Below are 13,250 nucleotides of genomic sequence, written 5' to 3'. Positions count from 1 at the left end.
TCGACAAGTGTATAGAAATGGATGGACAACATTTTCAACATATGTTGTAATTCAGTTCAATGTCAATAAATAAATTGTTATTTACACAGATTTGGTGCCTCTTTTAAATTGAACACCTTGTATATGTAAACATTGTGTTCTACCTTTACTAATTTTTTTTGAACTGTTGATACCCAAATCCTGTTAGTTTTTTTTTCGTGAATTAAACAGCTTGTTTTTCTACTTCAGTAATCTTAATATTTTTATACAACCAAAGACATTGCCATAGTTTCAGTTCAGGAGAGGGCCACTAAGTCATATTTGGGAGAAGGAAGGTAATAGTGTTATTGGACCATCTGAAATGTGGTGTAAAATTTAGTCTTAATACTTGTTTTAACTTGTAAACAGCCGAACCATAGTTTGTCAACCATTTTTTATTGCCAGCTGTAATAAAAAGCAATAATTTTCACTTTTTTTTGTTACTGTGTTAAATCCCATGATAGAATTCATACTGTTGGCAGAAAGAATACTTAGTAAAGACAAATGATCCATTACATTGCTCAGATGTCAAAGGTTGTCTAGTGTCAAAATCAGCTGCAACAGTTTTTTATAAACTTTTACACAAAACAAAAAGCAAGTATTATGGATTGTAACTTAAAACTGTGTTTTTTCTACAAGCTCACATAGGATAGAAACGTTATTAGGCCAAGTTTGAACTATTTATGTATAATTTTGAAAGAATATCTGGTGTTGTGACAAAGTCTGGTTTTTTCTGTTTTCATCAAAACTGAATGAATTTCACTTTCAAATGTATTGTGTTTGTTTATGTTTTAAGTATTTGTGCATAACCTATGCTAAACAAAATAGTACTTTTAATGATCTTCTAGGGTCCACTGATTGAAAGTACACATATTTTACACATAGTTAGGAATTGTCTATAAAAAATGTGTTAAAAGCTAACAAATTGAATTGTACCAAATTTGGCTCAAATTTTTATAGTAACAAGGTCAATTACTAAAAAAATATATAGTATTTTCAAAATGGTGGCCATTAAAATCTTTAAACTTTCAATATCTTAAAAAGTAGCATTTTTTCTCAAGAATTGCAAGAATTACCAAAACAATAATATGGTCAGAATTTGGTCCAAATACTCCGGTTGAAGCAGTCAGCAAGAACTGTATGCTAATAAAATGTATAAAATATTTAGTATTTGATATAAAAGACAAAGTTACTTTTTAATTTTTACTATAAATTTAAAGACTGTTATAATACCAATCTTGGTTGTCTTTTGACAGAATTAGGCTTCTCTGATCTGTGATATATATTTTATTGCTTGGGAAACAAGGCAAAGTCGACTATGGAACAAAAAATATTAAGGCAGAAGTAAATTACAATGGCCATAAATATATCATTTTTAACATATTTTCTTGATCATGGCAAGAAGACAAACTCAACATTGGTGTCAGAAATATAATTCACTCAAACCAGAAGTGCTCATACGGGTGCAAAACCTCTGAAATTGCGTGGGAAGCCGTGGGTAACTGCTAGTACGAGTGTGTGTATCATTTTATTACTTATTACAACCTTTGATGAGGGCAAAATCCACTCCTGTAGATGGAAAATGAGGTCTAGAGTAACATCTTTGTAATTTACTCTGCGTTTTTCCTGTTCTAAGTTGTATGAAGCAGTCATATTTGATTGTCTTCCAATGGTTTACCCGATTAACAAAAGAAACTCAACTATTATTATTATTGTAGTGTTATAATAATTTATAACACTTCTAATTGTTAAAATACTATATAGTTTAACACTCTATTAAATATGAGATCTAGATTAAAATCTCTGTGATTTACCTGTTCTAAGGAGTGTGAAGCAACCATATTTGTTTGTCTTCTAGTGGTGTAATAAAAGAAACCTCAACCAATATTATAACATTTCTGACTGTTAAAATAGCAGAAAAGGATGTAATAACGGCTAAGCAACTATATAGTACAACAATAAATATAACAACATATAGTAATGGTGTGAGACAGTAAGGCAGTATAAGTATGTGGTTTAAATGCTTGAATTATATTATAATAAATATTAAGACATTAACAGCGGCTGACGCCCTACGGCACACACTCACTTAGGGGTAGTTGGTCCCACTCAGTATAGAGCTCTAGTGAAGGTGTTAAAATTGTTATTCTGTTTTCTGTGTAAACACTCAACATTTAAAACAAAAATCATCTAAAATGGTTTAGACAGTTTGGTGCTGTGTAGCATAAACCGGTGGAGAACTACCAGCAACTACAACCTACAGCTGGTCCAACCAAATGTACAGTAGTTGGATCAATTCTTAAAGTCCCATTGTATATAAATGGTTTCTTCATTCTCATTGAAGAACAACAATAACAAACATTGATTATACAACACCTGACATGCGACACACTACTGTCTTACCAAGTATGAAGAGAAGCCAAGCTACATGGGATCTAAGCTTCGGAACCATTTTCCAGCAGTGGTGAAATGGACAAACGACCAGCGGATCGGCAGCTGGCTAAAAGAACATCCATTCTACTCCTTTGATGAATATTTCTGTTCTTGATTTATAATAGACTTACTACAAGCAATTTTGCATAATGTGAAACTTTTCTAAATGTTAATTTTGATGCAAAACTGTGGTAGAAGAATGTTTTAATAAAGAATATTGTCTGTTGTTGAAGGATTTTAGCACCAAAATGAAAAATCTTCAACTATGAACAACCATACAAATCATCTTTCTGTGAACCGTTTCAACAACAGTGATGTGCATACAGACTAAAAATTAGTAACTTTCTGTTGCTTAACTAGTACTAAAGTAATTGTTTAAAATTAAGTAAAATTTACTTCCTGTTTTTTTTTTTTTCAAAAATACATTGTAAATGAAAAGACTATTAAATACAAAAAATAAAATATTTTTTATAGGTCTTGCAATGTGAATACTGTAAGATTAACCTTTGTTACATTTACTAAGTAATATTTTTATTCAGCGTTTTGAAAACTATGTGTTTGTAATTTTGTAAATATTCATTGTGTATTTGAAAGGATAATGTGATTTTGGACATCAGTCATTGTTGTATTACAAAAGCTGAAATACAGAGTCTTAAGAACACAGTCTGTACTCTTCTTCTGGTGGCAAAATATAAAATAAAGCCAATCATGCCCAAAAACTAACATATTTGTTAAAAAATATGGTGAGGAATATGTTAAAATCATACTTTACTATAAAAATGTTGTGCGTTAAAAAGTCTCACATATATCTGAAACTCTGTCAAGTAAGGAAACCTTCTAACTTGAAAAATAAAATTTATAAAAATGTTATTTTTTTCAAGCCCTCATGTGCCGGGATTGTTGGAGCTAATTTAAAAGTGTAGTCTGAAAGTATAACAGAATCAGGGGTGGCTCAGCATAAAAGCTTAATATGTAAGAGGCCTTATTTTGGCATCTCCCATTAACTACCTCTTCTGTTTATGACGTCCTATTAATTTTTATTTTTGGATTATATATTTTTGTAATTTTTAGCAAATATCCACTCTTTACCGACCACATCTTAAATTTTTCTAATACCTATACATAGCTTTAGTACTTATTATTAGTGAAAAGTGGATAGAAAGTTCATAGTGAATGCAGATACACATCAGGATTTTAGTTCAAAAGGGTGTTGATTATTGAATTTTGTAATATTATTAAAAATATAGGATGTTTACAAAATGTGGACCAAAACATCTAAAGATAGGCAGACTGATTCTATTACCTAGACACTGTACAGAAACAGCTTTTTCAACCACTGTATGACCTTAACACGACAATAAATTTCATGAAATTGTCACCTACCTATATATTTAGTACCTATGTATTATGTAGTGATGGGTAATGTAAACCAACAAGCAAATTTACAATCCTCAATCTTATACAATACAAGGTAGGAGTATGACACTGTGTGGTGCATAAAAGGCTTCACTGAAGTTGCATGTAAAATTTCAAATCTATCATTCAGTCCTCAAGATACCCAGTGGACAGACAGGCAGATAAATATATAAAAGAGAATTTGGACAGTCTCTGATAGACAGACAAATGGATAGGGGAGAATGTTTGCCAGTACCAAGAGTTGCTCTATTGACAATCAGACAAATGCTGTAGTTGGGCATTCACTATCATCAACTCTATATAGACTTTTTAGAAATGAAGTTTCAAGTCTCTAACATTATCAGCCCTCTATAATAGTGAAAGCTCTATATGGAATATGTCTAAACATGTTAAAATTAAGGAACATATCTACATGTAATAATTTGGGTACTGGTAGGATATTGTTTTTGACTCTTGAGATGTATACACAACTTTGTCAATGCTCTTTGAAAAATGACAATAAATATTAGTTATTATTTATTTATTTATTTATTTTGATGTTTTAATTGTATAATATTTGTATGTTTTTAATTATATAACATTGTAATATTTTTAATTGTATAATATTTTAATGTTTTTAACTTTCTAGATAGGTGCTAATATTATAGGTTATAGTTTTATTTACAATTTTACAGTCCATTTTAAATAGTTTGTAATAGGGATTGATCAGGAAGGTGGTTACTACCTAAGTTTATTTCCGTTGTGTCATTTATGAAATTGTATTATTTATTATGTATGAAGATAGGTGGAAGAGAGAAATTCTTGGCAACTTTTGGTAAAAATGTTTATATGTTGGATTAATAATATTGCCTCCAGACTATACCACTTAGGTGTATATTTGGCTTTGCTGATGCAATTTTGTAAGATGGCAATAAACATATATTTATTTATTTATATTAGTTTTGGGCAGATAAAAACATGTATATTAGCCCCCCTTCCAGTGATAGGCTTTGCTAATGCTCAAAAACTTACAGTCCGTACCGGGAATACTGAATTGGGTTGTAGCTCTACCAAATTTCTTGCCAAGCTTAACACTAGCAAGCATGGGGGCTAGCTGGGCTTGGCTTGTGGACCAGGCGCGGCTCCAGGGGGGGGCCACGGGGCTTTTGCCCCCCCCCCCGAGAATCAGGCTCGGATGGCAAAAATTAGGCATTTTACGCGAGACTTAGGACCTAGAACAGAGAAGCGCCAAAGCGCGTGGCGGTCGCGCGGTGTGCGGCCAGCGCGCGCGCGCGCTTGGGGGCTAGCTGGCTTGGCTTGACACGAGGACACCTCTCTGTTGGTGCCGCGGCCGTCGCGTCGCGCCCGCCTCCAAGAAGACGCCGCCCTCCCCCTCCCCCTGCCCTGCCCTGCCCCAGCCCCGGCCCGGCTCGGCTCGGCTCTGATATTGACACCGCCCTCCCTCCCCGCGCGCCCTTGCCCTTCGACGGCTCGGCGGGCGGTCGCTGCTGTCTCGCGCTCGCGCTGGACTGGTGGCTGGTGGTTGTTGTTTTGTTTTGTTTCATGCGTTCGTGTCGTGCGAGTCGGTACTTGTTTGCAAAGGGCAGTGCAGTGCTTGAATCGTATCGTAGAAAGTTGTGCGTCTTCCTGTGCTGTGTCGCGCTGCGCTATGGGTGTCGACGTGACCCAGTGGCGGGCCGCCGTGGGCACCCACGCTGGAAGGGTGAGGCCAGCGGTGCCTGTGGCGAGAACGCGGTATGGCGCGGCATCGGGATGCTACCCCTATCGGTTCCCATCAGACACAGAACCCTTGGCGATTCTCAAGGCGTTGCGCCAGGTAAGATAAGATTACTGTCATCCTTTAATTTCTTTGCACTGATAACGATAACAGGAACGGTACATGCAAGCATGAAATAGAAATTTTAGATATTTATGTGTTTGCTTTTTTTGTTGTTTCCTTTTGTAGCACCACAAGTTTGGGTTGGTCGCAGAGTGCATCCTACCTGCAGACTCTCAAATGCGGAAGGAGTTTTTTTAATGGGCTCGTGGGCTTCTTGCTGCTGTTGGAGGCAGGCATCGAACGGAATCCAGGTCCTGCAGGCGACGATGAGAGCAGGGATGAATCAAAGGTATGTAAAGGACAAGTCGTAGTCCTACCACGCGCGCGGGCGCTTTGGAAATAAATACTCTGATTTTGTGGCCATATTTTTTTATTTCAGTGTTGTTTGTTGTTTTTTTTAATTTTCAGGCGAAGCGTTTAAAGTCTGCAACTCAACGACACGCCGAATCGACTCCTTCTTCAGACCAGCTTCAACCTCAGTGACAGGGCCATGTACGGAGTCGGTGCCGGCCCCGGGCAGCTCTTCATTTTCGTCTCCGATGATGTCACCGTCGCCTTCCCCGTCACCAACTCCATCACCATCGCCAATGCAGTCGCCCTCACCAGCCCCCTCATCAAACTATCAGCGACCCGGAGCCAACTCAAACCCATCGGTCAACCTCCTGGTACCTCCAGTGCTTCTTCTTATTGGGTTGCGAATGATATTGGTGATTGTATAGGCAAAGGGGAAACTATTTCTGATCAGAAAAAGTACCAATTATTAGAAAATCCTTGGCGGCCACCCCCTGATTATGATTTTACCATTCAGTTCCACCTCTATGAAAAATAAAGATGGGACTTTAAGGAAAAGATATTTGAAACCAAGGGCACTTAGATAAATATCGTTCCTGGCTTGTTCTTTCTCATCGTGATAGAGGTCTGTACTGCACCTTGTTTTCAGTGAGCGGTAAAGCAGGTCCATAATAAGGCTATGAGGTTGGGCAAACTTGTGAGTGAACCACTTACTAATTTCAAGAAACTGGTGGGTAAGGATGGTCACTTAGATTGCCATGAAAGCTTGAAATACCACAAAGAAGCTGTTGAGGCTGGCAAAGATTCATGCTAATTTACCATAAGCCGGAACTTCAAGTTGCAAGCCGAATAAATCAGCAACGCGTCGATGAAATCAAAAGCAATAGAGAGCGGCTGGAACCATTCATCAGGGCTTGCATGTTTCTTGGGCGGCAGGGTTTAGCTTTTCGAGGTCATAGAGATGACGGTGAACTGTACCCTGAAAAAGATGAACTATTTCGAAAAAATGTCAACAGTGCTGTATGCAATCAGGGAAACTTTAGAGAAGTACTTAGGTTAATGACGCAATCAGGTGATGAGAGACTCAAGCGACATCTGATGACTTCATCTGCCCAGGGCAACGTACGTGGGGAAAGAATACTCAAAATGGCCTTATTAATTGCATTGGTGATGAAATTCTTGAAAGTATTTTACAAAAAGTACGTAGCGCTGAGTATTTTGCAATAATGTTCGATGAAACAGCGGACATATCACACAAATCTCAATTGAGTCTAGTCATCAGATACGTTACAAGTGCAGGGCAGGTCCACGAAAGCTTCGTAGGATTCATTGACACATTTGACGACATTTTAGAAACAGAGAAAAAAACAGAATGAAGCAGAACAGGATGATGAACAGGAAGAAGAACGAAGAGAACCTGCAACTGAAACAAAGTTAACAGGGGAAGCAATAGGGCTTATCGTTATACGCATGCTGCAGAAGCTACGACTGAACCTTGACAAATGCATTGGAATTGCAACAGATAACTGCTCTGTAATGGTTTTCAGAGTTGAAGGGGTGCGGTGCAAGAGATTACAGAAGTATGCGAGAAACGCCCTTCGCACTCCCTGCTTCAGTCACAAATTAAACTTGTCCCTTTCGAAGTCAAAATCAAGTTATCAGCATTAGAAATGCCATCGGAACGATGAAGAGCTGTTGTGACTTTTTTTGATGACTCTCCTAAGAGAAATACGGTTTTTGAAAACTAAGCTGGGTCATCAACTGTCAGGTCTTTGCGAGACAATGTGGATTGAGCGCCATGATGGTGTTCTACAGTACACAGTGGATTTGCCTAAAGTTATCGAGTGTCTGGATGAAATCAGCGAATGGGCCGATACGTCTTCATCTAGTATGGCTGTCCAGCTCCGCGCAGCGTTGACAGACCCCTTTTTCCTTGTGGCTGTTTTCTGTCTTAGTGATGTTCTCGCGACCACCTTGCCTGTCAGTAAACTGTTACAGAAGTCCTTCACTCACTTTGGACGTAGCGACGTCAGAAATATCTAACCTTGTGTCGGTTTTGTCTTCGCGCCGTGAGAATAATGTTGAGCACTTCAAAGGCATCTGGAAGAAAATCGAAGACATGACCAAAATTCTTGATGTCGTCATTCGAATTCCAAGAAGATGTATCCGTCAAGGATTCCGAGATAACTATTCAACGGACTCACCGCAAGAGTACTTCCGTCTACCGTCTTCAATCCTCTCCTTGACTTCATTGTGATGGACCTTAAAGACCGATTTCCACCCGAAGTAATACAAGTATTCAATTTACCTTGGCTTCTACCAGAGAATATGCTAAGTTCTGCGGCTGACTTGGACCTAAAACAAAAAGCCACACAGTTTGTAGACTCATTTTTTCATTGTTGCCTTGCAGTAGTCCTGAAATGGCAAAACTGCAGCTCAGCGCCGAATTGGAATTATGATACAGTAAGTGGTCGAGAGGGGATCCAAACAACTTACCAAAGTCAAAGTCATCTGCAGATGTTCTTCAATCTTGCGATAAGGAGGCATACCAGTTAATTAACCACCTCTTAGTTATTTTGACTACCCTCCCTGTGAGCAACGCAACCCCAGAAAGGTCATTTTCAGGATTGAGGCGTCTTAAGACGTGGCTAAGAAAGCACAATGCGCCAAGACCGCTTAACTGGATTGGCCCTCATGCTTACGCACAGAGATGTTAATGTAGATATTGAAAAAGTAATAGATAGATTTGCTAAGACGAGAGGTGGTAAGCATCGGCTAGAATTTGCTTTGGATTAATTAAGCTTGACAGTGTAGTAGTAGAAATTGGAAATTCGATATGTTATGTTTTTAGAATTGTTCATGAATAAAATACTCTTATTGCACTGTACCATTAATGTGCCCTCATTTTTTCTTCGTGTAAACACTTCCCCATTCCCTGTTTTCATTTCACGATTTTTTTTGGGTTTTATTGCCCTGTAAGTAGGCAACCTGCACGGTTTGCCCCCCCGAGAAGTCATTCTGGAGCCGCGCCTGATGTGGACCAACCCCACAATGAATATTACCAGAATTAAATTTACGTCTAATTTTATCTCTAGAGGATTCTACAGCATTGGCAAACATTAAAAAGAAATTGGGTTCTAATCGAATAAGTAAATGAAAGAGTCTTGATCATTTCTGCCGAGGTTGAGCTTCCAATTGCCAGTTCGGTTGCCATGCCACTAAAATTACTGGAGTTTGGTTCGTCGGAAGGAAACTAATACATACTTATTACTTCTAAATCGTCATACAGAAATTTAATTCTTAAGAGTAAAAATTCAGAAGTAGAATTATATGCTTATCAGAAGGAAGGTAATATTATTAAGAACTTAGCAGGGCCTTAAATCGTGTCGTCTGTCCATCTGTGCAAAATCTTAATTAGACAAGTGCCAGAAATTTGGCACATTGATTACTTTTGGTCCAAGGAAGATAAATCTGCCTAAAGGGGCAAAAGGTGAAAGGGCCGTCTGTTCGTCGATTTAATAACTCTTCAATACTTTCTGTCAGGTCTCTCTGATACTCTGTCGTACTTTTGTTTAACAATTTGAGAGGAAAACCTCCTGGGTAGCAATTACACAGTAATAGGTACTTTGATTTTTTATTTCTCTGATATTAAATTAACTCGTCTTTGAAATTGCAGACAGGGAGCGCGGAGGTTACGCTGAATCGCCCAGAAGAACGGGAAAAGAAAGTAGTACCTGTAATAATGCAAGAATTTTCCACAACCCATAATGTTGATGATACTATGGAATGATATCGTTTCTTAATAAAGATGTAATTTTAAGATGAAATATATTTTTGTAGTGCTTGTTTTATATTTCTTTTGATTTAGCGCCCTCCCCTAAACGGGACCTCATACGGCTGCATGGGCCTACAGCCGCCTTTGAACTGACCCAGCCACCAGATGTATTTATAATTGAAAACACCCTTGCAAGACTCAAAAGACTGTATTTAAATTTAAAGTACAGTGTGTATGTCTGTGATGTGAATACATAGGCAAGACAATAATATCTCAAAACAAAGACGAAACTAGAAAGGTTAACATTTTTAAACACTGTTGCCTGAAAGTTATCACTTGAAGTGGGATGAAACCAACTTACAAAAACAGTGAAAAAATTTTCTATATCGAAGCTTAGACTTCGCACTTAAAGTTATCAGACCAACAGCTAAGCCAATCCTTATTTTAAAGTTATGCCACTTAAAATAAATTGTTCTAAAATTATTTATTTTAAGATTATGGTTTTATAGAATTTGAAATTAGTAACACATATTAGATATCGGAGAAAATAATGTTTTGTGCGAGATAAGTAAGGTACTACAACGTGTGAGAGCATGGCAATTACGTTTGCAATGAATATTAATGTCAACTTTTCACCTATCTTCTATGAGGTAGCAAGTCTGCCTAAAACCAAATTATATTGAAAACGAATGTGTAGAGAATTGTCGTCTAACATTATATCAGACAATAGGCTAAAACATCAAAAAGTGAATTACAGTTATTTAATGAATTGAGTATTTGTATTCTGAAAACGTTTAAAAAATTAATTATGGCACTATCCATGGAACTGAAATTTCCCACACGCACCTCAGACCCAGAATAATGGCAATGAATTTTGAATAGGGTACTTAGACGGATCCAATGCCAGGAGACCAACAAGATGTACATCAAAGTACCAGTACTTTTTTGAGTAGACTTTACTAAGCGGCATACACTCGTTGCTTGGTTGTTTTTATCGAATGTTTCGATTGTTTTTATCAAACGAAGAAATTGTTATTACATTGATTTAACCTAACATGATTTCAACATTAATTATAGTAATGTTTAATGTAAACAATAAACAACAAGAATGAACTAATTTTTGAGAATTTTTAAATGGCTATGATTATGTGTGGGATAAGCAATTAAAAAAGTTCTTGGCGAACAACTAGGTTTCAAATGTGTTCATTGATTTTTTGGTTGAGGCATTTGACAACTTAGTACTTGCTTACATTCCATCGAGCAATGATGTACGTAATATTAAATTACAGAATTGACAATGTTCAACTAGTTTTAACTTTAAAATAGTAAATGAGGTTGAAGTAGCATAATATCATATTTTGAACATGAATACTCCTCAGGGTTTGATGACATTTAAATTATGGTCCTAAAACAATCATACCCTACGATAGTAAAACCTTTAACACATTCTATTAACTTTTCTGTGATAACAGGAATATTTCCCAAAAGATCTCAAAATAGCAAAGGTGTCTTGCTTTTTTCAAAAAGGGATACTCAAGCAATTCTACTTGTTATAGACCAGTTTCTCTTTGCCAGTTCTTTCTAAAATTTATGAAAGAGTCGTTTATAGCCAGCTCTTACATTATCTAGAATCCATCAATATCCTAAACAATCAACAACATGGTTTCAGAGCTGGACGATCCACAATTACAGCAGGCATTTATAGAGTCAATAATTGATTCAGTAAATAAGGGTGAACACGTTGTTGGAGTATTTTTGGACTTGACAAGAGCATTATTTTGATAGTGTATTACATTGTAAATTAATAAGTGGTCTGAAACTGTAGGTGTAACTGGCAAGAACCTTAATTGCATGGTTCATTTCTTACCTTCAAAATAGACAGCAATATGTCGAAATTGAGCATGATTTAATCAGTGTTAAATATAATTACATGAAAAATTCCATTTGAAACTAAGAAATGTTGATCATAGAGTTCCGCAAGGTTCAATATTAGACTCCTTGTCTGTTTATATGCAGATGACACAATTGTGGTCGTTTAGGTTTAATTACAGACAACGGTTTAAGTTGGAATGAACATGTAGACCAACTTTTAAATAAAATTTCTATGGATGAGCCGCTTTAAAAGCGACCTGCGTAAGATTTCTTGCGCATAGGGGGAGGGAGGAGCAGGAGCTCGACCACGCCTACTGCCACCCCCCTCCCTTTTCATTGCTAGGTCTATTTCCTTTACAAGACACAAGTGGGAACCGAGTGCTTTGCTTCCCTGCGTTGGTGTTTTAAGCATAAGGCTATGTTTTGTTATTCTCGTTGTTATGGAATAAGAAATATAATTATTTATGTTAAGAATAGCCCATTGCATCTCGTATTTACTTTAATGTTACTTTAATAATTAAGAAGTATTTGAACAAATGTTTATTGTTAACAGCTGTTATTATAACTGGGTTTGTAAAACAGCAGTTATGTAACACGCACTCTACGAGTGGTAAAGTGGCGACTGAAGAGTGGTTGGTAAGGAATGTGGAGGGGGAAGTGAGTCTCTCTCTCCCCCCCCCCTCCCCGCACTGTTCACTTAACAGGTCGCTTTATTTTTTATTTATTTATTTTATTTATTTATTAACGGCAATATACCATTTTACATATAAGGATATTAAGATAACAATATATATTATAGAAAAAATACAAAAGTATAAATAAGGAACAATACAATAACATGTTGCAAGCACGCCAACCAACATGTGTAGCTATAAGCCAAATCAATAAGCAAACTTAGTACTGAAACAGTGGTTCAATAAATAGTGTTAACACTAGGAAAATCATTTATATAACAATAAAAGTATTAACAATAATAGCAAACATAACCGTAACAATGAAACAACGCTAACGTACATTAACATAAAGCAACCAGTAAACTCGTGGTAATAAATAACATTAATAGACTATATAAGGTAATCGAATCTAATAATAATAACAAAATATAGAAGATAAGGTATACAACACTATAAACAATAATATAATATAACGACTTAGAAAGTAAATTGATTAGACTCAGATGGAAGCGAGAGGGCTTGCCTCCTGAAAGTCTGGTGGGTCATTCCATATGCCGCTTTCAAAGCGGCTCAGCTATATACGAGTAGTGATGATGTATGCACTGAGGCGAATGTCTAAAGTACAAGTATGCAGTTTAGAAGTTTTTAAAATCAATTATGCTTTAATTAATTCACATTATTGCTTACGGCATAGTCATTTATGCAGCTACTTCAGAAGTTAATTCAAAAATTCTGGTTCAACAAAAAGAAGCCATTAAGATAGTTAAACATTTAAAGAAAACTTATTCTGTCAAATATATATGTAGAGAGAATAAAATAAATATCAGTGTACTTCGAAGCCAGCATAGTTTAAAGCTGAGGCTTAAAAGGGATAAAACACATGTTTTATAGTCACATGTTTCTCTTTTTTCAATTTCAGTAAAGAGTAAAGTTGCTTACTCTATGTAAAGTA

Source organism: Homalodisca vitripennis, chromosome 7, assembly GCF_021130785.1.
Source record: "Homalodisca vitripennis isolate AUS2020 chromosome 7, UT_GWSS_2.1, whole genome shotgun sequence".
Taxonomy (NCBI): domain Eukaryota; kingdom Metazoa; phylum Arthropoda; class Insecta; order Hemiptera; family Cicadellidae; genus Homalodisca; species Homalodisca vitripennis.
Note: the sequence above shows the minus strand (reverse complement) of the source record.